The 26,554-nt window shown below is 56.5% G+C and overlaps 1 protein-coding gene and 1 long non-coding RNA gene across 4 annotated transcripts in view; one reads left to right on the top strand and one right to left on the bottom strand.

Moving 5' to 3' along the window:
• Positions 1–26,554, top strand: part of BRD3 (bromodomain containing 3) — a 61,552-nt gene that overhangs the window by 12,734 nt on the left and 22,264 nt on the right. For 2 of the 3 annotated variants that reach the window (XM_086684424.1, XM_086684421.1), the window contains exon 1: positions 16,848–16,990. The exons of the other annotated variant lie outside the window; for it this stretch is intronic. The gene's annotated coding sequence lies outside the window, so the exon portion shown is untranslated. Of the gene's footprint in view, positions 1–16,847; positions 16,991–26,554 lie in introns of those variants that run through there. 3 annotated transcript variants of the gene reach the window in all.
• LOC112861007 (uncharacterized) lies at positions 12,397–16,726 on the bottom strand. Its single transcript, XR_003223619.2, has 2 exons — positions 16,038–16,726; positions 12,397–12,770 (listed from the first exon to the last, which is right to left on the bottom strand). It is a non-coding gene; the product is annotated as an uncharacterized LOC112861007 (long non-coding RNA).

Genomic DNA, 26,554 nt, shown 5'->3' with positions numbered 1-26,554 from the left:
CTGCCCCAGGGAATGTCAGTTGAGCACTTTTCAAAATCTTCTCCCGAGACAGAAACCCAGACTGTGCTGTGTTCATGTATTCAACAAGCATCAATCAAGTGCTTGCTCTGTGTGGAGCGCTGTGCCGGGTGCTGAGGGTACACCATAAGCCATAGGACATACGTGATCTTTGCCCCAGGGACACCGGAGCATCCAAAATCACCCTCCCCACTCCGGGTCCACCGTGTTGAAAGCAGACGGAGCAGAACCCCAGGTGCCCACCAGATGCCCTGCCCGACACTCAGCCCTTCAGTCCAGAAGATTCTATGAGTAGCAACAAATATCGGTGGTGGGCTTCCAGGCCACGGGAGGAGAGCAAGCCGGAGGAAATGACCCCGGGGTATGAGGGACACTCAGTTCTGGCTGTGGCTTAGGTCAGGAGCCAGAAAACCCAACCCCACCCCATCCAGCATGCCCAGTCTGTGTATTTGTGAGGGAGACTCAGGCCACTGAAGCCCGGCAGCTAGGTTTCCTGGGGGTCCTCAGGCCCGCCTGCAGCCCTCCTCTGACTCAGTCTCCCCAACTGTTAATAAATAGGTGCATACATCCCTCCCCCTTCTTCTCCCTTTCCGCCATTCGCCACAGTTTGGTGAAGGTGGGGAGTGACAGTTCCTGTAATGTCTGAGGCTCTGGAGGCTTCGTGTTGTTTCCAGGGAGTGAGCGTCTCACCCTGTGCTCTGGGTTCGCCATGTGTGTTGACATCGGGGTGCAAGGCGGGGCTGCTCGCAGCAGCACAGATCGCCAGCCTGCTGGCCGGCCCCGGCTCCCCGGTCTGGCCCTAGAGACTGAGGCGGGTCTGCCAGGCCCTGCTGGAGGCGTCGCCGTGGGGACGCCCCTCCACCAGCATCACCATCCTGGGCCATTCGGACACACCCACATTTGGGTCCTCTCCTCTGTGCTGGAACTCCACCCCCTGCAGCATGACGAAGGGTTCCGGAAAGGATCCCCGCACATTGTCACATGCCACATGGTCCCCCGGAGGATGGCCGTGGCGGCTCCCTCCAAAGAGTCTGTGTAGAGCCAAGAGTCCCTGTCCCCATCAGTCTCAAGGGGCTCTAAACTCTCCTGACTTCCTTCTGCATAGACCTCAGCACGGTTCCAACTACACAGGTGCTGCCATAATTAGGGTTTTAGGTCTCTTTGCCCCTCTCCAGGGCCCTCCTCCCATCGTGTTCTCCAGAACCCCCCGGCCCCCGCCCCCGCAGGAGACAGAGCAGCAGCAGCTTGACCAACCGCTCTTTGCCGGACAGAAGGATGGAGAGTTGTCTTACGAACACTGATTTTACTCCTGGTGTCCTTGCAGCACTGCGTATACAGGAGGCGCTCAATAATGACTTACCAAGGGGTTAAGTTGATCAGCCGGAGAGTGGGTGTGACAACTTTTGAGCATGTTGCAGCGCCAGAAAGTGAAGGAAGCTTCTAGAAATAGCAAAAGGGTGGGTCGTGTCACGGGGTCGTGGGGGCCCACCTGAAAGAGCCACCCCAGCTGGGGCGATTTGAGGGGGGAAACCTCTCATGTTGGCTTATGACCCAAAGCATGAAATAGATACACAGGGGTTGACACGGATAGAAAGAAGCAGCTGTTCCTCAAAAGGGGGGGGGGGGTCCCGTCTGCCAAGGTGGCACCCGGGAGACACCAGGTAACAAAGGTACCTCCCTGCTGACACCCCCCCCCCCAGGACAGTGGGGCCCCAGGGAGGGGATGGTATGGGGTGGGAAGGGCTCTTCACCTCTGTGGCCTTCTTTCCAACACCCATAATCCCAGAGTCCTGGTGAGAAGACACATGACCAGCCCAGCCTGGGGGGCATTCTACGAGATAACCTGGCCACTGCCCCTCCCAACTGCCCCGGTCCTCCCTCCTCCCGAGGAGCAGGGACAGACTGACACGCTGTCACAGATGGGAGGAGACGACCGCAGGTCGCGTGTGGCGTCTGGGTCGGGTTCTGAGCAGGAGGAGGAAGCTGACGGATGGACGGACGGACGGACGGACGGACGGACGGATGCGCTGGCGAAAGCCACATACGGTCTGTGCCGAGGGCGCCTTCTTGTTGTGCAGGCACCTTGACCTTGGTGATGCGAGGGGGTGATGATGGGGAATCTGGGAGAAGGGTCTGCGGGAGCCCCTGTGTTACCTGCAGCTTTTCTGTAAATCTAAGAGCAATCTTAAAAAAAAGTTTATTTAAACAAAGAACGGGCACACCCCTTGTCCCCCCCCCCCCGGCAGAGAGAGATGGGGTGGGGGGGCTTTGGCTCATCAGCGTGGACCTGACGGAGGCGCTCCACGCGAGAGGCAGCCGCCAGCCTTCTGCCACTCTTTTTGTTGTCCTGGATGGCCCTGGGCACAGGCGGGGGCCGGGGAAGCCTGGCACCCGGGTGGCCAGCAGGGCCGCAGCTCCCTCTGCGGTGCTGTCCCGGCCCTGCAAAGCTCTGGGGGTCCCCTCCCCACTCCACCCTCTGACTCGTTTCTTGACCTGGGGTTCCGGCACCCCCAGGGCCTCTGTGGGCCCCCTGGCGTTGCGTGCAGAACTTTGGAAATATGGGCACGAGGCAGGGGAGTCTAGCGGTTCGGCCCATGGGTGTTGGCCGGTCCTGGCTCTGACCCTCTGGACGCCTGTGTCCTCTCAGCCTCGGTTTCCTTGTCTGTAAGGCGGGACAGCGGCAGCACCCGACGCAGGGCGGGCGCCTGCGGGGCCAGGGACGGGGCAGGGCTGGAGGAGGGACGTGCCATCGGGTGGGGCGCTGTGGTCCCGCATGTGAGGTGGTTCAGAGGGAACAGACAGGTGGGAGCCGGGACGGAGGCCCTGAAGGGAGTGGCAGGTGTGCAGGGCCCCCCCCCCCGCCCCAGTTTCGCCTTCCCTCCCCCACATCTGCTTTCTGCTTCACCCCAAGGCTTTTGGGAAGACGACGTCTCAAGAGCATCACACACCATTTTCTCCCTCTGTGTTTTAGAGAAGGTCAACTTGGTGTCACAGGCCCCTCCCCACCGCCCCCCCCCCAAAAAATGCAGAGGCTCACCGGGCAGTTGTAGACAGACTAGAACTTCCAGATGGACTTTTCCTGTTCCAGGAAAGGGATGACCTACTGTTTGGGCCAGACTTAAAACACTGACTCAAAGAACTCTACAAATCTTTCTAAAACGAGCAGCTCGGGGCGCCTGGGGGGCTCAGTCGGTTGAACGCCCGACTTGGGTTCAGGTCATGATCTCGCGGTTCGTGAGTTCGAGCCCCGCGTCGGGCTCTGTGCTGACAGCTCGAAGCCCGGAGCCTGCTTCGGATTCTGTGTCCCCCTTTCTCTCCGCCCCACCCCTGCTTGTGCTCTCTCTCCGCCTTTCAAAAATGAGTAAACATTTAAAAAAAATTTTTTTTTAAATGAGCAACTCTCAGCAGCGCCTGGCTGGCCCAGTCGCCGAAGTGGGAGACTCCTGATCTTGGGGTTGTGAGTTCGAGCCCCTCGTTGGGTGTAGGGATCACTTAAAAAACTAGGGGCGCCTGGGTGGCGCAGTCGGTTAAGCGTCCGACTTCAGCCAGGTCACGATCTCGCGGTCCGTGAGTTCGAGCCCCGCGTCAGGCTCTGGGCTGATGGCTCAGAGCCTGGAGCCTGTTTCCGATTCTGTGTCTCCCTCTCTCTCTGACCCTCCCCCGTTCATGCTCTGTCTCTCTCTGTCCCAAAAAAAATAAATAAACATTGAAAAAAAAAATTAAAAAAAAAACAAACCTAAAATCTGAAGAAGAAATAAATATAAGATAAATAAAATGAGCAGCTGTCACAATTAAAGCAGCCACAGGCCAAGTACCACCTTAGTGACTTCATTTGCTCCTGGTGTCTCCCAGTCACCGCTTGGCAAGGGCCCTGCGTGGAGCCCCGCCCCGCCTCACCCCGCACTCACAACCCACGGGCCGAGAGCCATACCCAACGGATCCGTCCACACGTCGTTTGTCCCGCTCATCTGTGCTAAGCACCAGTCACGGACGGGGAGATTAATACAGCCGCAGGGCCACAGCCCTTGGGAGCGACACACAGCTTAAGAGTTGTTGCCCCACGGTGGGGGCGAGTCCTGCGAGGTGTGTGAGGGATAAAAAGAGGGGGTATGATCAGGCAGGCTCCCTGAGGAGGAGACCCCTGAGAGCCTGAAGGGACATAGGAAAAGTGAGCAGCAGGAGCCAGGGAAAGCCAGGCAGAGGAGACGAGTGTTCCCAGCAGGAAGAACAAACAGCTTATGCAAAGGCCCTGTGGCAGGAAGGCGTTTGGTGAGTCTGAGGGCCAGGATGCGACCGGCCGGAGCGTGTGGGAGCTGCAGGCCACACTGGAGACGTGGCGCAACCTTGACGGGGCTGTGTGGAAGCTGGAGGCTGCTGTGGTTTTACAGGAAGAGACAGGGAGTGGACACAGTGGGGTGATATTCAGGAAGCAGGACCCGCAGGAGATGGTGGCCGACTGAATGTGGGGAGTAGGGTGCTGCTGGGAGTCAAGGGCATGACACCAGTTCCTGATGGGGCATTTGGGGCACGGGGGTGCCCGTGCCCGAGGCAGGGAGCCCCACGGCTCCGCCCCTCCATCTGCCACCTCTCAGGACTTCCTCGCTGTCGGGTCCATTGCCAGTTGCCCTGTTCAGTCCTCGGCTCATGTCTCAGGGCCGTGACTGGGGCCCTTCTGCTCCTCTGGCTGCACAGGCACCGCCTCCTTCATCCCCCAGGACCCCGCAGTGCACGTTCCTCATCATCTCCATTTCACGGCTGAGGAAACTGAAGCTCAGAGGGGTTTAGCAACCAGCTGGAGGTCACACAACAAGGGGGGCAGTTAGGACTCAAACCCAGACCCGCGTGACGCTGAAACACACACCCTCCGCGATCACCTGTGCTGGGCCTCAACAGCCGGTGCCCAGGGGCCACTGTTGCGAACCCTCACTTGACCCCCCGCGCACACAGCGTGGGGTGCGCAGGTGCGTGGGATAGAGGACAACTTATTTTCTGGTGCCCTTTTAATGGCTTGAAATTCTTCTACTGCTATTATCTTTGTGGGAACCTCTCCAATTTCATGTATTATTTATATATTTTTCTAGTATTTATTTATCTTTGAGAGACAGAGAGACGGAGCCTGAGCAGGGGAGGGGCAGAGAGAGAGGGAGACACAGAATCGGAAGCAGGCTCCAGGCTCTGAGCTGTCAGGACAGTGCCCGACGCGGGGCTCGAACTCACAAACCGCGAGATGGTGACCTGAGCTGAAGTCGGACGCTTCACCGCCTGAGCCACCCAGGTGCCCCTCTATACCTCTCCAATTTTAAAGGCAGACTGCCCTGAAGACAGCAGTGGCCTTCATCCTGCTGAGCACAGAGACCCCAGAGTCCTGCCTCCCCCGCCCCCTACCTCCCCTCCCATCTCTCTTGGGACATCAGCAGGGGTTCAGATCAGCTCTGCGAGATAGACACCCAAAGTGATAACAGTAAACAAGGCAGAGGGAGGTGGCCGGGGCTGGGCGGGTGGGGGCTCCTCCTCTCTTGCAGGTGGAAAGGCAACGTGGGGCTGCTGCCCACATCCAAGACTACTCTTCACCCCAAAAAGAAACCCCGTACCCACTGAGCGGTCACTCCCCACACCCCCTCCCGCCAGCCCCTGGCAGATACCCATCTGCTTTCTGTCTCTACGGGTTTGCCCACTATGGGCGTTCGACATCACTGAAATCCTACAACATGTGATCTTGTGCGTGGTCTCTTTTCACCCGGCATATCCTTTTCAGAATCCATCCACGTTGTGACAGACGTCAGCACTTGGTTCCTTCTTATGGCTGAATCCTATCCCACGTGCGGACATCCTACATTTTATTAATCATTCATCACTTGACGGACATTGGGGTTCTTCCCACTTTGGGGCTCTTAGGAACGATGCTTCTATAAACTGTGTAAAATTCTTCGAACACCTGTTTGCAGTTCTCTTGGGTTCCCACCTGAGAGTGGAATTGCAGAGTCGTATGGCAATTCTGTGCTTACCTTTTCCAGGAAAACCACCCAACTGTTTTCCAAAGGGTCTGCTCCATTTCCCACTCCCACTGTACAAGGGCTCCAATTTCGCCACATCCTTTCCAGCACTGGTTATTTTCGGGGTTTTGTTTGTTTGTTTGTTTTGTTTGTGTTTGAGTTTGTTTTTTAATAGTTATCCTCCTGGGTATTCTCACTGTGGCTTTGACTTACATTCTTGATGACTAATGGTGCTAAGCATCTTGTCATGTGCTTGTAGATCATTTCTAGATCTTTGGAGATACAAAGATTGATGAAGTCTTCTTAAGGTCTTAAGAATTAAGATCTGTTCAAGTCTTTTGCCTGTTTTTAAGTTGCGTTGCTTGTCTTTTGGCTGTTATAAGAGTTCTTCATATATTTTGGATACTAGACCCTAATCAAATACATAATTTGCAGATATTTTCTCTCATTCTTTTGGGTTGTCTCTTCACTTTCTTTAGTGCTCTTGGATGCATGAAGGTTTTTAATTTTTTTTTTAACATTTATTCATTTTTTGAAAGGCAGAGAGAGACAAAGCGTGAATGGGAAAGGGAGAGAGAGAGAGAGGGAGACACAGAAACAGAAGCAGGCTCCAGGCTCCGAGCTGTCAGCACAGAGCCCCTACCCGGGGCTCAAAATCACAGACCGTGAGATCATGACCCGAGCCGAAGTTGGACGCCCAACCGACTGAGCCACCCAGGCGCCCTGAAAGTTTTTTATTTTGATGAAGTCAAATTTATCTGTTTTTTCTTTTGTTGCTCATGTTTTGGCTTAGTATCTAATAATTCATGGCCAAATCCAAGGTCTTGTAGATTTATTCCTATATTCTCTGCTAAGAGTTTTGTAGTTTTAGTTTTTACCTTTACGCCTTTGATCCGTTTGGAGTTCATTTTTGTATACGGTGTGAGGAAGGGGTTCGTTTGTATTCTTTTGCATGGGGATATATCCAGTTGTCCCGGCACCATTTGCAAAAAAGATGATTCTTTCTGTGCACTCTGGTGCCCACGTTTTTTCTTCTTAGGATGGCATCTGTCATTTTTGATTAGGGTCCCCCCTAATGCCCTCATTTTAACCCAAATACCTCTTGAAAGACCCTATCTTCAACTACAGTCACATTCTGAAGTTAACGAGGGTCATGACTCACATAAGAATTGGAATTCACCCCATAACAAGATCATCTTTTTGTCCCCAGTTCTTTTAACGTGGTGTACTGCATTCATTGATATTGATGTGTCGAACTACCCTTTCATTCCTGGAATAAGTCTCAGTTGTTGTGTGATCCTTTTAATATGCTGCTTGCTGGTATTTTGTTGAGGATTTTTGTGCCTCTACCCACAAGGGATATTGGTCTGTAGTTTCCTTGTGGTGTCTTTGTCTGGCTGTGGTACGAGGGTAATAATGGCCTCATAAATGATAGGGGAGTGATGCCCCCTCCTCTATTTTTGGGAAGAGATTGAGAAATACTGCTGTTAATTCTTTAAACGTTTGATGGAATTCACCAATGAGGCCATTTGGTCCTGGGCTTTCCTCTGTCGGAGGTTTTTGATTACCTATTCAACCTCTTTTACTTAGTTTAGGATTTTTGAGATTTTGTGTTTCTTCTTTTTTTTAATTTTTAAAAATGTTTTATTATTTATTTTTTGAGAGAGAGAGAGAGACAGAGCGTGAGTGGGGGAGGGGTAGAGAGAGGGAGACACAGAACCCGAAGCAGGCTCCAGGCTCTGAGTTGTCAGCACAGAGCCCAACGGGGGTCTCAAACTCATGAACTGTGAGACCATGACCTGAGCCGAAGTCGGATGCCTAACCGACTGAGCCCCTCAGGCGCTCCAAGATTTTGTGTTTCTTCTCAAGACAGTTTGGCCAGTGTGCACATTCCTAGGGGTTCACCCATCTCATCTAGGTTATTGAATTTGTTGGCAAACCCTAAAAAGGAAGAAAAGTAAGCCCAAGTATCTTCACATAAGAAAGTTAACCCCCCATTCTGATTCCTGCTTCTACTCATATGAGCTTCTCTCTTGTTTTCCAGGCCAATCTACCTAAAGGATGGTCTATTTTGTTGACTTAAAAAAAAAAATTTTATTTATTTTGAGAGAGAGAGAGAGAGAGAGAGCAGGGGAGGGGCAGAGACAGAGGGAGACACAGAAACTGAAGCAGGTTCCATCGAGGCTCTGAGCTATCAGCACAAAGCCTGATGTGGGGCTCAAACTCATGAACTGTGGGATCATGACCTGAGCTGAAGTCAGATGCTTAACTGACTGAGCCACTCAGGCACCCTCTGTTTTGTTGATTTTTTTCAAAGTAGGCTCTATACCCAGTGTGAAGCCTAATCCAGGGCTTGAACTCACGACCCTTAGATCAAGACCTGAGCTGAGATCAAGAGTTGGACACTTAACTGACTGAGCTACCCAGGTGTCCCTGTTGATTAAAAAAAACAAAAAATCTTTTACTCTTTTAATTTAGTTGGTCCTCTCTCTTGCTTTTCTATTATTTATTTTATTCATATCCTCTCTAATTTGTATTGCTTCCTTCCTTCTGCTAGCTTTGAGTTTAGTTTGCTCCTTTTCTAGTTCCTTTTGGTGGGAGTTCAGGTGATTGATCTGAGATGTTTTCTCTTTTTTAATATAGGCACATATAGCTATGAATTTCTCTCTGCCAAACCCCGTAAGTTTTGGAATGTTCGGGTTTTTTTGTTTGTTTGCTTAGTATTTTCTAATCTCCCTTGTGATCTTCTTTGACCCATTGGTTGTTTCAGAGTGTGTTGTCTGATTTCCACATGTTCATGAATTCTCAAATTTTCTTTCTGGTAGTGATTTCTCGCTTCCTTTGGTTGTGGTCAGAGGAGATATTTTGTATCATTTTAATATTTTAAAAAAATTATTATTTATAAATTTGTAAATGTTTACTCAACTTTGAAAGAGAGAAAGAGAGAGCAGAGGAGGGACAGAGAGAGAGAGGGAGAGACAGAATCCCAAGCAGGCTCTACGCTGTCAGCACAGAGCCTGATGTGGGGCTCGAACCCACATACTGTGAGATCATGTCCTCCACTCTGTCAGCACAGAGACTGATGTGGGGTTCGAACCCACATACTGTGAGATCATGTCCTGAGCTGAAGTCCGATGCTCAACCAACTGAGCCACTCAGGTGCCCCTCATTTTAATCTTTTTAATAAGTTTTTGAGACTTGTTTTGTGGCTTAACATGTGGTCTGTCCCGGAGGACGTTCCCTGGGCCCTTGAGAAGCATGTGTGTTCTGCTGCTGTTGGGCAGAGCAATCTACATAAGTGTTAGGTCTGGTTGGCTATAGTATCATTCACGTCCTCTGTTGCCCTGCTGATCTTGTCTACTTGTTCCATTTATTATTGGAATGGAGGTGTTGAAGTCTCCAACTATTCTTATTGAGCCGTTATTTCTCCTTTGATTCTGTTAGCTTTTGTTTCATATTGCCCCTTGTTGGGGGCTCTGTTTGTATGGGCATACATGTTTATTATCGTTATATGTTCTTGTTATGTTAAACCGTTTATCATTATATAACGTGTTTCTTTGTTTCTTGTAACAATTTTGGGCTCAAAGTCTAGTTTGTCTGATATTAATATAGCCGCTCCAGCTCTCTTTTGGTCACTGTTTATTATTTTTTAAATGTTCTTATTTTATTTTTGAGAGAGAGAAAGAGAGAGTGAGTGAGTGAGCATGAGTGGGGGAGGGGCAGAGAGAGAGGGAGAAACAGAATCTGAGCTGTCAGCACAGAGCCGACGCAGGAACACTTGAACCGTGAGATCATGACCTGAGCTGAAGTCGGGTGCTTAACTGACTGAGCCACCCAGGCGTCCCTGGTCACTGTTTAAATGGAGTATGTTTTCCTATTCTTTTACTTTTAACTTATTTGTTTCTTTGGTTCTAGTCTCTTGCAGACAGCATATGGCTGGATTATGTTTTTTCCCCCTTTCATCCATCCTGTCAATTGCTGCCTTTGAATTGGATAATTTAATCCATTTACATTTAATGTAACTACCTACACAGAAGCACTTCTGCTGTTTTGCCATTCAGTTTTGATATGTCTTTTATCTTTTTTGTGCCCCAATTCTTCCACCAGTATCTTCTTTTGTATTAGATATTTGCTACTGCACCATTTTCTTCTCTTTTACTAAATATTTTTTAGTTATTTTCTTCTTATTGGTTGCCCTGGAGATTATAATTAACGTATTAATTTATAATAAACTATTTTGTATTGGTTTCACGAGTATACAAAAATGATGCTTCTGTATCAGGCTATTCCTCCCTCATGTTGTCATTGTTACAAATATATCTCTACACATGATCCACTGACATAGATTTATAATTATTGCGTGTGTAGTTGTCTTTTAAATGACATAGGTAGAAAAAGAGGTGTTACTAACCAAAAATATATTAATCTGACTTTCATATTTACCGAAGTAGTTCCCTTCACCGTTCTTTATTTCTTCATGTGGATTCAAGCTACTCTCTCCTGTCCATTCATTCCTCAAAGGGCAGGTTTCTAGCAACAAGCTCTCAGTTTTTGTTTATCTGAGAATGTCTTGATTTCTCTTTCTTTTTTACAAGATAGTTTTGCTGGATATGGAATCTTGGTTGACAGGATTTTTTTCTCTTTTAGCACTTTGCATATGTCATCATGCTGCTTTCTGGACTCCATGAGGTTGTTGTTGTTGTTTTTTTTTTTTCTCTAAGTTTATTCATTCATTTTGAGAGACAGAGCATGAGCAAGGGAGAGGCAGAGAGAGAAGAGAGACTATCCCAAGCAGGCTGCACCGTATCAGCACAGAGCACAACATGGGGTTTGAACTCCCGAACCATAAGATCATGACCTGAATTGAAACCAAGAATCGGATGCTTTACCAGTTGAGCTACGCAGGCGCCCCACCTCCATGGTTTCTGATGACAGATAAGCTCTTGATCATACTGAAGCCCCCTTGTACATGATGAGTGACTTCTCTCTGCCTCCAGGATTCTCTTTGTCTTTCAACATTTTGATTATCATGTACAGATCTCTTTGAGTTTATCCCACCTTGGATAACTTTTTTGAGCTTCTTGGCTATGCAAACTTTTGTCTTTCATCAAATCTGGGAAATTTTTGGCTGTTATTTCATAAAATAGTCTTTCTTCCCCAATGAGTCTGTAATTTTCCCATTGTACATACGTTAGTATGCTTGATAGCATTCTGCCAGTCTCTGAGACTCTGTTCATTTTTCTCTCTTTTCTCAGTTTCGATCATCTCAATCAACGTATCATTAAGTTCTTTGATTGTTTCTTCTGCTTGCTCAAATTTGTTATGGAGCACTTCTAGTGAATTTTCTGTTTCAGCTATTGCTCTTTTCAAACCCAGAATTTCTATTTGGTTCCCTTTCATTATTTCTATCTGTTTTATTGCTGCTATTTGGTGAGATATTGTGCTTATGGTCCCGTTAATTCTTTGTGCCTGGTTTCCCATAGCCCTTGAGCATATTAACAGGGTTGATTTAAAGTCTTTATCCAGGAAATCTAACGTTTGGGCTTCCCGAGGGACCGTTTCTATTAATCTCTTTCCCAGTATACTGGCTACACTTTCTTGCTTGTTTGCATGCCTCACATTTTGTTGTTGTTGTTGTTGTTGGAAATTGGACATTTTGAATATTATAACGTGGCAGCTCTGGAAGTCAGATTCTCCTCCCTCCCTAGGGTTTGCTGCTGATGGCTGCTGTTGGCTTGATTTTTCTGAACTCACTTTGTAAATCCAGTATTCTGTGTTGTGTGTGTGGCCAGCGAAGTGTCTGTTTGGTTAGCTCAGTGGTCAGCTAGTTATTCAATGGAAATCTCATGCAATGCTGACATTAAACTGCCTCTTCCTTGATTGTTTTTCCAGTTTATGTAAACCTTTGACTAGTTTCCAGAGTTCAGATAAAGTATATTCTGACAGTTTTTGCCAGTTTATTTGCTGTTTCTGCAGAGTTATGGGCCCTTGGAGTCCTCTGCTCTGCCATTTTTGATGACTTTATCTCAGCCGATTGCCAGTCAGATCTCGTTTTCTCTGATGGCTTTTGTTCCTCTGTGATACGTTTAGGGGCACACTGACTCGTTTATCCTGCTTGTGCTTGAAGGATTCATTTCCTCCATCTATTTTGTTCAAGTTTCATCTATTATCTGTACAAATATTTCTTCTCCCCTTTAATTCTTAATTCTGTCTATCTGGAGTTCCTATTAGAAGGATGACATAACACCCCTTTCCTGTTTTTTAAATGAATTTTCCAATTTTCATATTTTCCACCTCTTTGTTCCTCTAACTAATTCTCTCTTCAACAGCATCTAAGCCACTCTGTATCCCTTCCTCTGAGGTTTAAATTTCCATGTAGCCTGTATTTTTGTTTTTATTTTTTTATTTTTTAGCCTGTATTTTTGATTTCTAGAACTTCTAAGATTTTTTTTTCAAAATTTTTGTTAGCTTTTTTTTTTATTACTTATTTTACATTTTCAATCATTCTGAACATACTTATCTCGTCATCTCGGGATTCCTCCTCAGAGGCAGGGGATAGGAGGAGGGAATACAGACAGGGCCATGGTGTCACAGGACGTCAACACAGATAGCTTTCCTGCAAGTGGCAAAGCCAAGAGGGGTTGTCACCACGGCCTTGTAATGCCAGGGGCACCTCCACTTTGAGCGAGGATTCCAGGAGACCAGAAACCGCAGCACTTCCCGGGCCAGCCCGTCTCCGTTCTATTACCATGATTGTTTCTGCAAACAAAACGTAGGTTTTGGTTCATAGCAATACCTGTTTGCCATGGAAGAAAGCAATGATTGTCAAGGAGAATAAAGTAAAAGCACTCACAATCCTGGTTCCCTCCCACGCTTCGCTGCCACGACCACCCGAGCCCAGCTTCCCTGGCTTCCTTCCCGGCTTGATCTTTCCCCATAGCACCGAGCACCGTCAGGCACCCTCATCCCCTGACTGAGGCTCCTCACGCTTTTCTAAGAGAACCACCAGTTAAGAACAGGAGCCTCCGGTTCCTCAAATGTGCCCCTTGCCTCCCCTACCAAAACGCAGCAGGGTCCTAGAAGGCGCCTTGTGGGTGAAATGTGAACCCTCACCTGGCTCAGGCTAGTTAGCAATTTAACCTCGCTGCGCCTCCATTTTCATCTGCAAAGTGGGCACGGTAACCCCTACCTCATAGAATTGTCTGCGGATTCGGTGAAATTATGTATGTAAAGCTGCTGACACCGTGTGCTGGCACACAGTAGGTGCTCATTAAATGACTGTGCAGTCAGAAACCTCTGCCCTTCACCCCCAAAGCTCTCTGCAACCCAGCCTTTGTAAAGACAGATAGACCTTTCTTAAAAAAAAAAAAAAGTCAACATTTATTGATTGTTGAGAGACAGAGAGAGGCAGAGCGCAAGCAGGGGAGGGGCAGAGAGAGGGAGACACAGAATCCGAAGCAGGTTCCAGGCTCTGAGCCGTCCGCACGGAGCCTGACGCGGGGCTCGAACCCACGAGCCGTAGTTGGACGCTTAACCGACTGAGCCACCCAGGCGCCCCATGTGGGGCTCAGAAACTTTTTTTTTTAATGTTTATTTATTTACTTTGGGGGGGGGCGAGGGAGAGAGGGAGACAGAATGAATCCCAAGCCGGCTCCGTGCTGTCAGTGCAGACCCCGACACGGGACTCAAACTCACGAGCCGAGACATCATGACAGGAGCTGAGATCAAAAGTCAGACACTTAACCACCCAGGTGCCCCCCTCCTTTTTTTTTTTTTTTTTTCCTTAAGTTGTTCTGGGGGCTGATGAGTCTCCTGGGAAGCTGGGGAGGACTCACAATAGCTATTTATTTATTTATTTATTTATTTATTTATTTATTTATAAGAGCAAGCAAGCACGCCCTCATGAGCGGGGGACAGGCAGAAAGAGAGGGAGAGAGAGAATCCCAAGCAGGATCCGGCTGTCAGTGCAGAGCCTGATGCGGGGCTCGAACCCACGGACCGTGAGATCATGACCTGAGCTGAAATCAAGAGTCGGATGCTCAACTGAAGCGCGCCATCCGGGCGCCCCACGATAACTAAACTTTTGAGAGACTTGTGTAGAAACTGTAATGCAGTAATACAAACTGCTCGATGCCTCCAGGGTCATGACGGGTAAAGACCGCATGAAAGCGGAGGAGGCAGTTGAGGCCCTGGGCCCCGTCCTGGCCTGAATGTGGGTTTAAGGCTGAGGACAAGCTTTAAGTCCATGGCCTTAAGGCTTCCCGCAGGGTTCTGCGTGGGGGTGAACAGGGCAGCGGCCTTAGCTTGGAGGAGGTCTGGCTGTCCTGAGGTTTCCAGATGCAGGCTGCAGGGTGGGACAGGAGCAGGAGAAAACAAGTCACGCCTTCATGCCAGACCCCCCATAGGCCCTGGGGACAGAGCCCTGCTGTCACAGAGCTGCCACACTGGAGCGGGGACAGCCGATAAATGGGCCACGCAAGTAAGAGACGGAGGTGGAGAGGGGAGCCCCGACAAAGTTGGGGCCGCAGGCCCGGCCTTTTGCACACACCCTTTTCCCTCCCACAGCAGAAAGCTCGGCCCTATTTCTGTACTCCTTTGACAGATGAGGAAACCAGGGTTGGGGAGATTAAGTGACTCCATTCCGGGCACTCAACAGTCCCCAGGGGCCCGACCTCAGTGGTGTTGAAACTCCAAGAGCCTGGGCTGATTAGGGGATGGTCACTGGGGCCGCCGTGGGTTTCTTCCCAAGGCAGCCCTGCCTCTCAAGAGGCCCCAGGGAGGGGCCACGGCACCAGGCCTGACAGGTAGTTAGCCAGGGGCTGAGATGCCCAAATGCCAGCCTCTGTCACATTCCTCTTACAGATTCTGCTCCTAGAGACTTCCAGCCTCACGGAAGGTTACCCCACCGAGCCACCTGGGCAGCACAAGTGAGCACGAGGAAGGGAAAGGTGGGGACCCGCGTCCTTCCATCAAAGCCAGGTCCCCAGGGAGAGCCCAGGTTCCTGCTATATTCCTGGCGCGGGTACTCTTTGGATCAGCAGGCTACCCAAGGAGGGTCCTCAGGGTCCTGGACATTCGGTCAGCAGCCTTGACAGCCTGGCTGGTCAGGGGCAGCCTCTGTGGACTCCAACCAGGCTCTGCAAGGCCAAGACCAGGTGGAGAGGATCTTTGGTTTTGCCCGAGGAGGAGGAGTGAGGTGGGATCATCCTGATGGCGGGTGCCCAGGCTGTCCTAGAGGAGAAGACCCAGACGACAGGAAAGGAACGCAGCCTTGGAGATGACAAACACAGGAGTCTGTAAACCCCGGCTTCCGGAGGGGTGCTATCGGGACCACAGGTCTAACGTGTCAACCTGCAGATTCTCATCATCCACTCCTTGGCCTTCTCCCACTTTGGAAACTAGAAAGGCAAGGTTTTCCCCACGGGCGCCTTGCTCTGGAGTCTTGCCTGGGGTGTGTAAGGGGTCCTGGGCTCCCAGGGAAGGGGCAGCGTGGATGGTCCGGGAAGGTGTTGGCCTGTCCTGCAAACTGGTTCCCGGGCCGCCAGGCTCTGGCATCTCAGCTCTCCCACATGTTAGCTCTGTGACCCAGGGCAAGTCGCTCCACCTCTCAGAGTCTCAGTTTCCTCACCTGTAGGACAGGTGGGACATTCTGGAACCACAGGATGGCTGAATGGGCTCAGGGGAGACCGCACTCACTCTAACATTAGTAAGATGCATGCATTTCCGCGGGAGAACGCCTGAGCACCCTGAAGTAAACCCAGCGACCCCAGGGGCTTGGGATGGGTCCAGCCCACACAAGCAAACTTGACCTTGCAATTGGCAGGTTCAGCCAACACAGAGGAAAACCTGTCCCTAGACATTTTTATGGGGGTCTCACGTACGCAAGGTGCGTCCACCTGATATTACAGCTGGATAAAACTGTTCTCGTGTATACACCTGAGGAATGGCCACCCAAAACAAGACCCGAAACGTGTCCATGAGCTGAGCTTTTGAAAACACAGAAGAGCCAAGGGTCTCTGCTGTTACCTTTGTGGCCCACTCCTGGAATCTCAGCATGGGGACCTTTAGCTCATTCCTGCTCCTCCCGGCGCAGATGGGGAAACTGAGGCTGGCGGACCGACCAGGCCTTTGGGCAGAGCCGTGAACACCCCCTGCTCCCTGCCAGCTCCGGCGGTTCGGCGCCTTCTCGCACGCCAGCGGCATTGGGCTCTTGACCCCCGCGCCAGGGGGACGCGAGCTGGGCGGCGGGCCCAGGCGGAGAAGGGTAGACGGAGGGGGCGCGGCCGAGCGCGGCTCCTCCCCGGGCGGGGCCGCCCCTGCGCGCGCGCGCGCGCGCCGAAGCCCCGCCCCCGCCCTTCGCGCGCGCCCCCGCCGGGCTAATTAGGCGCGCGGTTTGTTTACAAACACGGGGCTGGGCAGGTGCGCGCCGCCCCAGCGGCGCGCGGCTGGGGTTCGAGGGCGGCCCCCCACCCCCGGGCTCCAGGGTCCCCGGGCGGGAGTGGCGGCGGGAGGGCCGCCGCCGGCCGCGCTCCTGCCTTTTCCACGCCTCCCGCGGTCGCCAGGAAATTCGCCCGTGGGCCCGAGTCCCCCGCGCGGCGGGGCGGGCGGCGGGGATGCAGGGCTGGCCACGCGGGCCCGGGCTAGGGGCGGCCGCCGGGGGTCCCCGCCCCGCCCCGCCCCGCGCGCCCCCCGGGCCGGGCCCGCTCGCGGCCGGGTCGGCGGGGCGGGCAGCGGGCGGGGGCGCGCGGGGCGGGGCGCGGCGCCGGCGGGGCCGGGACATGTAGTCCGCGCGCCGCGGCCTCCCCTGGGCGGCCCCAGCGCGGGCCCGGCCGCGGACTACGACTCCCGCCAGGCGCCGCGGCGCAGCGCATGAGCCCTGCTCGGCTCCGGCGCGTCTATTATGCTGCCGGGGCCGGCGAGCCAAAGAGGAGCCGGCCGCGCGGGCCGGGAGGGACGGCCGCTGGAGCCGCCGAGGCCAAGTACGCCTTTCTCTTGCTTCCTTGCGCGCGCGGGGCGGCGGGCGGCGCGGGCGGCGGCGGGCCGGGCGGGCCGGGGAGCGCGGCCCCGTGCGCCCCGCGCGGGCCGCCGGCGCGTCCCGGGAGCCGGGCGCCCCGGCCGCCGCCGCCTTTGTGCGCGGCCACGATGCAACAAAGCGCGGCGGCCGCCCGGGGTCGCGGCGGCGGCGGCGGCGGCGGCCGCGGCGGCGCGGGCTCCCTCCCCTCCGCCCTCGCCCGCGCCCTCCCGGCCGCCCGCGCCCCGGGCTGGGGGCGTCACCGCAGCTGGGGCGCGCAGCCCGGAGTTGGCACGGCCCGCGCGCCCCGCGCCAACCCGGCCTCCCGCGCCCTCCCTCGCGGAAGGGATTTTTTTCCCCCTTTCCTCTGCCCGCCATCTTTCGGAGGGGGGAACGAGGGAGGACGCGGAGGGGAAGGTGCGCGGCGGCGTCCCGGGCCCTCCGTGCGCGGCGGCGCCACTTTCCCGGCGCCCACCCGCCCTGGCTGCGGCCCCTCGGGGCTCGCGCTGGGGGCCCGGCGCCGCCGCCGCCGCCCCCGGGGCGGGGGGCGAGACCAGGCCAGGCCCGCCTCGGAGTGGCGCGGGGCAGCTTCCTCCCAGAGTTAGGGGCCGCGCGCTGACTTTGAGCCCCTTTGAGTTGCTGGGTCGTTGCGGCCAGGCCAGGCCAGGAGGAGACCCAGTTCCCGTTTTGAAATGAGCCCGAAAAGCGCTTAATCCGGGCGAGGTCGACATGGAGCGGGAGGAGCGGGGTGCTTCTCCCCTTTCCCACTCGGGGTGGGCACCGGCCTGACCATGGCACAAGCCCATCGGGGAGGAATGCCCGCCACGCAGACCCCGAACGTCCCCGTGGCGCTAGTGGGCTCCTCCGTGAATAAAGCTGGGGGCCCCGGGGAGCGCTCTCTCTCTCTCTCTCTTTCTCTCCCCCTCTCCCTCTCCCTCTCCCTCCACCGGTTGCTCATATGGGGGCAGGGCTAGCGTGGAGCCTTGTGCGGCCTCCTTTTGGAAAGCTGGAAGTGGGGAAGCAGAGTGGGGTCTGCTAGGTGGCCCGCTTGGGGCGGGTTCCTCCTGTGAATTCTCTCTATTGAGCCCATTCCCCCAGTGTCCCGCGACCCTTCATTTTGGCTGAAAGCTCTCTGCCCAGACGTGCAGAACTGGCGTCCCTCCCCCGTCCGCTAACTTGGTTATTGACTGCAAAGTTAACGTGGTGGGTGTGGGGCGGGTGTTGTGCATCAGTGGGCAAACTAACGGGCGAGAGGAAAACGAGGGAAACAATCCCTCCCGCTGCCCACCCCGCTGAGGACGAAGAAGGGAGTTTTGTTAGCTATCTCCCTTACTCTTTTTCTTTAAGATGGGGATTCTTTTCTTGGGTCTGTGGCGTGGCCCTGGGAGATCCTGAAGTCTATACAAAGTTGCCTGGCCTGGCATTTTGGTGGCGGCAGGGGACAGGGGAGTAGCTTTGGCTGCAAAGGGGTCGAAGAAATGTGTGAGTCTGTGCAGGGGGTCAGTTCTCAGGAGGTAAGGACCTCTTCTCCTTCCCAGGGGCCCTTCGCAGCAGCCCTAAAGGTGGCCTCTCGTTTGCAAATAAAGCTCTGTGTTTGCCCTTTTCTGTCTTGAGGCCTTGACGTGTGCTGGTGGTTACAGATAAGGAAAGATAGGGCACACAGTGGGGAGGGACGGGAGGTGACGTGGGCAGCGGAGGGGCATTTCTCTCTGACCTTTCTGGTGACCTGGGGGGGGGCCTGCCTCAGCCCCTGGGCATCTGGAAGCCACCTCCAAGCAGCTCCTCAGAGGCCTAGATCCTGTCCCAGCCCTGCCACGGGGACGTCCAGGGAAGAGGGATTTAAGACGCTTTCTTGGGGTGGACGTTGGGCACCGTTTTGATCTTCATTTTGTTTTTAGGAAGTAGAGTAATTGATTTCCTTCAGCAGCAGCTTGCGTGTGCTTTGGAAGTGCGCTTCGAATAAAGGACGGGATTTGTAAACATTGGGCTCCCGCCTTTGACTCTCAGGCAGTCCTGGGCAGAAAGTGAAAGTGGAGGGGGGGGCCCCTCCAGCGCACCGCCCAGCCCAGCTCGCTGCTGCAGCCCGAGGCTCCTTCCTGTGCCCGCCTCCTGCAGGCTGGCAACTTGCCAGCCGCCAGAGCCGGGTGCCCGGCAAGTGGTGAGGTGCACGGCCACTTCCTGGTTCTAGTGGCGGAGCTTTCCTGGGGGAGCGCTGTTCTCCCCCGCCCCGAGCAGAGCGGTTCTGGTCCTTCTTTTTTTCTTCCCCCCTAACTGATCTTTGAACTGTAACCAGGGGCACCCCAAAGGCAAGCCCCGGATACCTGGCCTCAGCGGGTCGGGTGCCAGTTGAAGCAGTCTTTGTTTTGCAAGGAGATTTTAGTGGACCATGGCAGAGAGTGGCACCCTGCTCGTCACACACGTGCCTCTGGGAACTCGGGGTGCCCCAGGGACTCGTGTCTTCTTGGGAGCGCGCCTCCCCTCCCGCTTGAGGCTTTGTCCTTTTGTTTGAGCGGAAGAGACCAACAGGTGTCCCCGCAGTGCTGGGCCGCCTCGTGTGCTTGGGCCGGGCGCACCGGTCACCATCCAGGTGCCCAGGTGGTGCCCGCTGTGTCCACGAGGCCCTTTGGTGCTCACACCCCTGCTCCGGGTACCTGTGCTCCTGCCATCCGAGAATCGTGGCGGGGGGGGGGGGGGGCGGCACTTAAAGGCAGAGTGTCATGTTTGGGGATCATTCACATGGTGGTGGTTTGCATTTGAAGTCTGGCTCCTGGATGCACGTTTGCGGTGGAGATGGCGGGGACCTGCGTGTGTGTGTGTGTGGCCGGGGCTTTCGGCTCCGCTGTTCAGTGCTACCGGGGAGTGTTGATTTCTTTTGCCAGCTTTTAACTGTTCTGGAACAGAGTCTCCTCTCAACTGACTCCTTCCTAGGCCCTTTATAACCTGCAGCGAGAGCCAGCTGAAAGCTGTGTTTTGAAGGAAGCCCCCTCCCCCCCCGCCGCAGGTCCCAGAAGTACTGGGGGGCCTCGTCAGAGGTTAGTGAGGTGTTTGGCAGTACTGTTCCAGCCCCTCAAAAAAGGTCACCTGGAGTGCAGTGACAGTTCGGGTGTTCCTCGCTCACTTTCTCTGCGTGCGGTTGAAGTCGGGCTCGGTGGCTGGTGTGGCACATGATCAGGACGTGCTGGTGGCTGCGGTGGGGGCCCCGTTGGGGTCCTGGGCACCAAGTGCCTCAGGACATGGAGGTGGGGATGCCTTCACCTGCTGGCTGCTGTCACGGTGGCCGCTGCCTGCAAACAGGAACACGTTCGCAGGTGCGCGTGGCCGGACCCTCGTAACGTGTTACTAGAAGGAAAAGGAGCCATTTCAGGTCTGTGGCTGAGCCGAGGGGATGCCTTTCCCGTACAGGGGCAGTGGCCGGAGGGTGTCACGGGGGTGCAGCGTGCGTGTAAGGGGCAGAGAGTGGCACGGGCCTCCCGAAGGGGGTGATTCCCCCAGCTGATGGCCGGCTGCTTCCAGCACCAGCCCTGGCGTCGATGGGCACTCGCGGTTGAGAGCTCCGGCTAGGCTGGCCGTCGGCTCCCGGGTAAGGTCCGCGCCCTCTGGACTCCGTCCTCACTGCCTCCGGGCTGTCCCGGCCGGGCCGGGTGTGGGTCTGGGCTTAGAGACACAGATGACCTGGCCACTGTCCCCTGTGATGGCAGAAAGCCCCCACGGGCCTGTCAGAGAGGCCGAGGAGCGCCGGGGAATAGAGCTTGGGGTACACGCAGGCACTTGGGCTGCGGTAACTCCAGCACCGCGGGCGGGTTCCCAGGGAGCACAGGGCTGTAGTGACGTCACCACCGTGGGTACCGTTCCCAGCGGGCACTAGGGCAGTGGCAGCATCTGCGCTGTGGGCAGTATTCCCAGTGAGTCCTGGGTTGTAGTAACACCTACGTGATATCCCAGTGAGCGCCGGGGCCGTGGTGACACCACTACCGTGGGTACTGTTCCCGGGACCGCTAGGGCGGCGGTACTCCCACCGCGTGTGGGCCGTGGTAACATCCACTAGATGCCGAGGGTGGCCAGGGGCTCAGGAGGTCCCTGCTCCTCACGCCGTGTGTCGCTGAGCGGCCTTGTTTGGGGAGCGGAGGCCAGGCCGTGGTGGGCGGCAGCCTAGCCTGGCGTGGGGCGAGGTGGGGTCGGGACCCCGTCAGGTGTGGCGGTCAGCTCTCCGGGCTCCCTTGGCGGGTCCTCGGAGCTCCTGGCAGCCCGGCACGGCAGCGGTTGAAGCGTTGCCCGCCTGTGACGTGGTCTGGTTCCCGTCAGGCGACTGGGCGCTCCCGTCTCCCTTCCCGGGATGGAACACGCCGGGGCCCGGGCAGTCCCGCCACAGCCGCGTGGTAGAAAGTCGGCAGGCCGAAGGAGTGGCCAGGGCGCCGAACCCTGGTGCTCATGGGGCCGGGCCCCCTCCTCCGTATGTGTGCGGGGCCACTCGGCCTCCAGCGTCCTCGGGGAGACCAGCTGTTCCGAGCGGATGGTCCTTCCCTCCCCTGGACGAGTGTGGATGCCAGTCACTCTGTCCTCACGGCATCTGTCCCCTGAAGACATTTCCCTTTGAGCCGCGGGTCACTTGCCCCTTCCCGGCCCCATGGAAGGTGTCATTCAGTGTGGCCTGTGGCCTGGCCTTGAGGGGTGCCCTGCAGGGATGCATATGGGTGTTGCTGGGCTCCCCCACCGCTGACACCAGATTCTGGCCCGCCAGGTGCCTGGGCCAGGGCTCAGCGTATCCGAGCGCGCGCGCGCGCGCGCGTGTGTGTGTGTCTGTCTGTCTGTCTGTCTCTGGGCCTTCACACCCATTGAGAGGCACCCTTAGTATGGTGGGGGGAGGTCAAAAGACATATGGAGATGTACAGAGACAGAGCCTTGCAGTGGCGACGGGGTGCAGCTGGTGAGCCGTGAGCCCCACTTGGCAGTGGGGTCTCAGGTCTGTGTCGAGGCCGATGTTCGGCCGAGAAAGCAGCCCTTCGGAGGCGGGCTTCCCCAAGGAGGGCCGGCGGGGTGGGGAGAAGTGTAAGACCTTAGCAAACAGCAGGCTGAAGAAGCATGAGGTGGGCCAGGGGCCCGGGCCCTGGGCCCCCAGGTGCTGTGGGTACGGAGCCCAGAGGACAAGGGGGTGGGGGGGGCGCGGCGGGTCGTCAGGAAGGTCGGGGCCGCAGTGCAGGTTGGTCTGCGGGCCAGGCACGGGGCCTTGGGACAGCCCTACAGACCCATTGGAGTGGCTGCACGTTGGATGGGCCTGGGCCAGCTGGGGTCGGGTCCCGTGCTCCGGGAGAGCAGGTGTGACCTAGACCCAGGGCGCGCTCCCTGCCTGAGCGGGTTGTGACAGGCCCAGCCTCCCCGTCTGCTCCCCTCCCCTGGGGTCCCCTCCCCTGGCCCCACAGGAAGAGGCAGTTGGCTCTGTCTGTCATGGGAGCCGACCCTGGCCTCACGGATCCGTTTCCTGAGACCTGGATGGCCAGCCCCAGGGCGGCCGCCTGTCAGCGTGTGCCGCCTGGGGGCACAGGTTGTCCAGCTCTGGGGCGGCACTCCGCCCCCGTCTGCTGGGCGGGGAATCTGCCTCCTCCTGGCCGGGTGACCTCGTGCCCCTTCGGCCCCGAGCCTCCGTCCGCCCTGGAAGACGGAGCTCACACGGCCTCCCACGGGTGCCGAGCCAGGTGGACTGCGAGGACACACTGGGACTGGAGTGTGGCTGTGGGGGCCCCCAGGGGCACAGAGAGAGAGAGAGCCCTCCCGCACCTCCCTCAGGAGGCTGAGTGTTTGAAGGGCGTCCTTGTTGCTGGTGGGAGCTGTGGATCTGAGCAGGACAAGGCAGCATAGGCAGTCTCCGGCCCTGCCCCGTGACCCGTTCTCTGGCTGAGACTGGGGACAGACCCCTACCGGTGACCTCCCCCTTCAAAGACAGCGTCCTCGGTGCCTCCTCTTCTCCCAGGACGTGCCACGGTCTCCGCTCAGATGCTCCCCATGCCAGGGTCCCGCCGAGGACCTCCACCGACCCCTCCCCTGTTGTCCCTCGACCCTCCCTTTGAAAGCTGGGGCTCCTGCCCCCCCCTCCCCAGGCCCACATAAAGGCTCCTTGCTCTGGGCCGGGCCAGCCTGGAAATGCCCCGTGTGGCCCCTGCCCCCTCCCGGTCTCATCCCCCCGTGGCTGAAGGTGTTCCAGGGCCACCTGCAAGTGAGTGTCCGTGTGTCCCTCGTTTCTGTCCCCCACCAGCCTCCATCCTGGCTGCCCGGGAGAGTCCAACTCTGCCTGCCTCCGGCGCCACCTGTGGGCGGCTGCTGCCCCGTCTTGGGGGTGTTTTCCACACTGGCGACTGGACCGAGGATCCTACTCATTTGTCCGGGGACCCCGAATGAGGGGTCTTTCCTGATGTCCCCGTGGGCTGAGTGAGCCTCCGGTGGACTTCTGTGTTTTATCTGGGATCCTAGTTCCCCGTGGAGGAGGGAGGTGGGTCCCAGAGGCTGGGTCCAAGCCCCTTGGGAAGCGGTGGGGGGCCGGCCGGCTGGCTCCGGGCCAGCCCCCACCTCGCCGCCTGCAGCCCGGGGCCCGTCTCCCACCCCCCCCCCCCCACCAAGGCCCGGCACAGAGCCCCTCACAGAGTGGAGCGTGTGTAGCCCCTGAGGGTTGGTGGCCAGTCTGCCCCCTGCCCTCCCCTGCCACCTGCCCACTTTGGGGACTCCAGATCTCTGGCTTTCACTTGTGTTTGAGGGTTTTTGTGGTTTATCTGAGTTTCCGCTCTGGGCGGTTTCAGATCCTCCAGAGTTGAAGGCGGCCTGTCTCCACTCTGACCTTCACCCGCTTTGCACGTGCTGCCTTCCTGCCCTGGCGGGCATCCTCTGGGAAGTGGGGCGGGTCCCCTGTGCCTCCGTCCTCCCCCTCCGAGGAACCGGGCTCCCTCCCTGCCTGGCGGTGCTGAGCGCAGAGTGGGCACTTGGCGGAGGCTTCCTGGCTGTCCCTGGAAGGAGTGCCACTTGCCTGCTGTCTGCAGGGCCGTGTCGGAGAGGAGTCCCCGCTCGGTGAACGGGAGGGCCGCCCGTGCAGACAGGGAGGGCCGTCTGTGCGATAAATAGCTTTCTGAGGTAGAGCGGCTGCCAGCGGGTGCGTGGGGAGCCGGAGGCTGCTGGTCTACGGGGAGGCTTAAACGTGAAATTAATCGCTCCCACGTCATGTGTGCTTACAAACCTTCAGGCCCACGTTCTAGAAGAGCGGTTTCCAGCCAGCTGGCAGGCCCGCGGGCTCTGATGCCGGTGAATTGGCACCATGCGTGTCGTTCCTGTTTAGCCCAGAAGACGAGACCCTTACCCTGTCCCCTGGGAGCGGCTGGGGCGGGGGCAGGGCAGACTTCGCAGCTTACAGATTCTACATGTCCCGTGTCTGAAGGTGCTGGGGTCTCTTTGGCACCCACACTTCCCGCGCTTTGGACCTGCATGGGGGGTCCTCTTCCTAGCCAGGTGAGGGGGGGGGAGTGGGGAGCAAGGTCGTGTCCCCCAGATCTCACAGCTGCTGTGAGTGGGGGGGTGGGGGTGCAGGGTCCTGAACACCCAAGGAAAAGGGGTTCACCCTGTTCTGGTGCTGTAGGAGCTTCCAGTGCAGTCCATAGCCCCCAGGGTGCCCAGCTTCTCCTGGTTTGTCCTGTCTCCAGACCCCCACTCATTTTCAGGCTCCACCCCCACTATCGGGAAGCAAGCTCTGGGCGTGTTTCATTCATAAGACTCTGAGCACCCGTCTCTGGAAGATAGTAGCTCCAGAAAACTGAAAGCCGCAGTATCGCTGTCACCCCCAGAAAACTTAAAGCCGCAATACCTCTATTGCCCCCAAAGTCCTAACGCTGAATCCAAAAGATTAGCAAAGAGTGTTGAAGGAAACGCCCCTCGGTTCACTTTGCAGCAGGCATTTCTAGCAGCCTGGCTCAGGCGCCAAGAGTCCGGGGCCACCACCCAGCAGCCCTCGCCCGCCCGTGACTGCCAAGAGCGTGCAATGGAGCAGCACAGGCCTGTCCCCTTCCGTGCAACCTGGGAGTCCCAGGTGGGTGTAGAAGTTGACCCCAGGGACGGGCAGCCTTCCGTGTCACGCGGATCCACCCAGCTACAACGGGGTTGGACCCTTCTGGTGCCCCGGCCTGCCTTTTGTTTCCCCCTCGATTTGGGGGCCCCAGGGCGCCCCCACTGGAGACTCCCTCAAGGAGGTGCCGGAGGTCCCCAGCAGTAGATGCAGGAGCAAGCCAAGCCGGCAGTTTTCTGTGTCTTCTGTCCCCGGCCATTGCAGCAGGGCAGGCTTCTGCCCCGCTGTTTCTCCCCCGCCTGGCGCGGCTGAGGGGCGGGGCTGGGGTGTCCGGTGTTCCCGCAGGGAGCTCAGGCCTGTTGGGGCAGAGAGGGGTTGGCGCCCACCCGGAGGGGCAGGCCCGGGGGAGAGCAGTGGGTGCGGCAGGAGCCTTCCTGCTCCTCTGACATGTGTGATGCTTCTGTGTGCGTGGCTGGCTGGGTGGCTCATGGTCATAACGTGTGGGGTTGGGAGGACGTTGAGGGGCCGGTCCCGGTCCGCCGGGACACCGAGGTGAGGTGCAAGGCTGTGTTTACCTTAGGCGGACGTGTTTCCAATGTCTGTCCCGCGTGTGACCTCCGCGTGTCCGCACAGCATCCCGTAATGGGCGTACAGAGACTCGCAGCTGTGGTCCCCGGCCCTTGGCTGTGCTGAGTCCCCCTCCCCGGGTGACTTGGGAACCAGGGCACCTAATTTTCTTCCAGCCCAACATGGCAGAGTCACCCAGCTCCCTAACCGTTGGCCAGGATGTCCCTGGTCTCCATATCCTCGTGGGTGGGAAGCCATGCCGGCCGTGTTTCTGTCCGTGGGGCTGGGTTGGGAGCGCTCGGTAGGGCGACGGCAATGCTGGAGGTCGGCCAGCGAGGAGAGCCGAGTTTTGAACCCTGGTGTGGAGACCCGGGCGGGTGTTTCTTGCCGCCCTCTGTGCGGCCCCCCTGGCCTGGTGCCCTTGATGTCGGTGTGGTGACAGCAGGACCGTCACCTTCTTCGGCTGCCTGGGTCCTGTCCCTCGAATGCCCATGTGGGTCAGCTCAGGAAATACGCCAAGGGCAGGGAGCCTCAGCCTTGTCATCTGTGAGCCTGCATGGTCACTGACCTCATAGGTCACACGCGCGTCTCGGCACCAGCAGAGGGGAGGGGCTCGTGGCCGCGGCCGACCGCTCCGCGTGCCTCTCGGTGTTTTCTCTGCCGTCTGCCGCTACCAGCCTTGCCCGGGGCGGGGGGGGGGGTGGGCAGCCGTGAGGGCTGGGCCTGAGGGTGGTGGGTGCTGGCTGGTGGGGTCGGCCCTGCTCCTGGACACGTCCCAGGGAGAGGCTGCTCGGGGCGCTGTGGGCGTCCGGGGACCGGTGGCCACCCTGGGAGCCGTTGTCGCGGGATTCCACGGCAGCCGACCTTCACAGCACGTTAAACCTCCCCGTCATTTTGCGCTTTGTCCATTACAGATTTTTAGTTCGTGGC

Source organism: Puma concolor, chromosome D4 (genome assembly GCF_028749965.1).
Source record: "Puma concolor isolate L17-30 chromosome D4, mPumCon1.1.hap2, whole genome shotgun sequence".
Lineage (NCBI taxonomy): Eukaryota > Metazoa > Chordata > Mammalia > Carnivora > Felidae > Puma > Puma concolor.
Note: the sequence above shows the minus strand (reverse complement) of the source record. Positions and strands in the feature narration are given on the sequence as shown.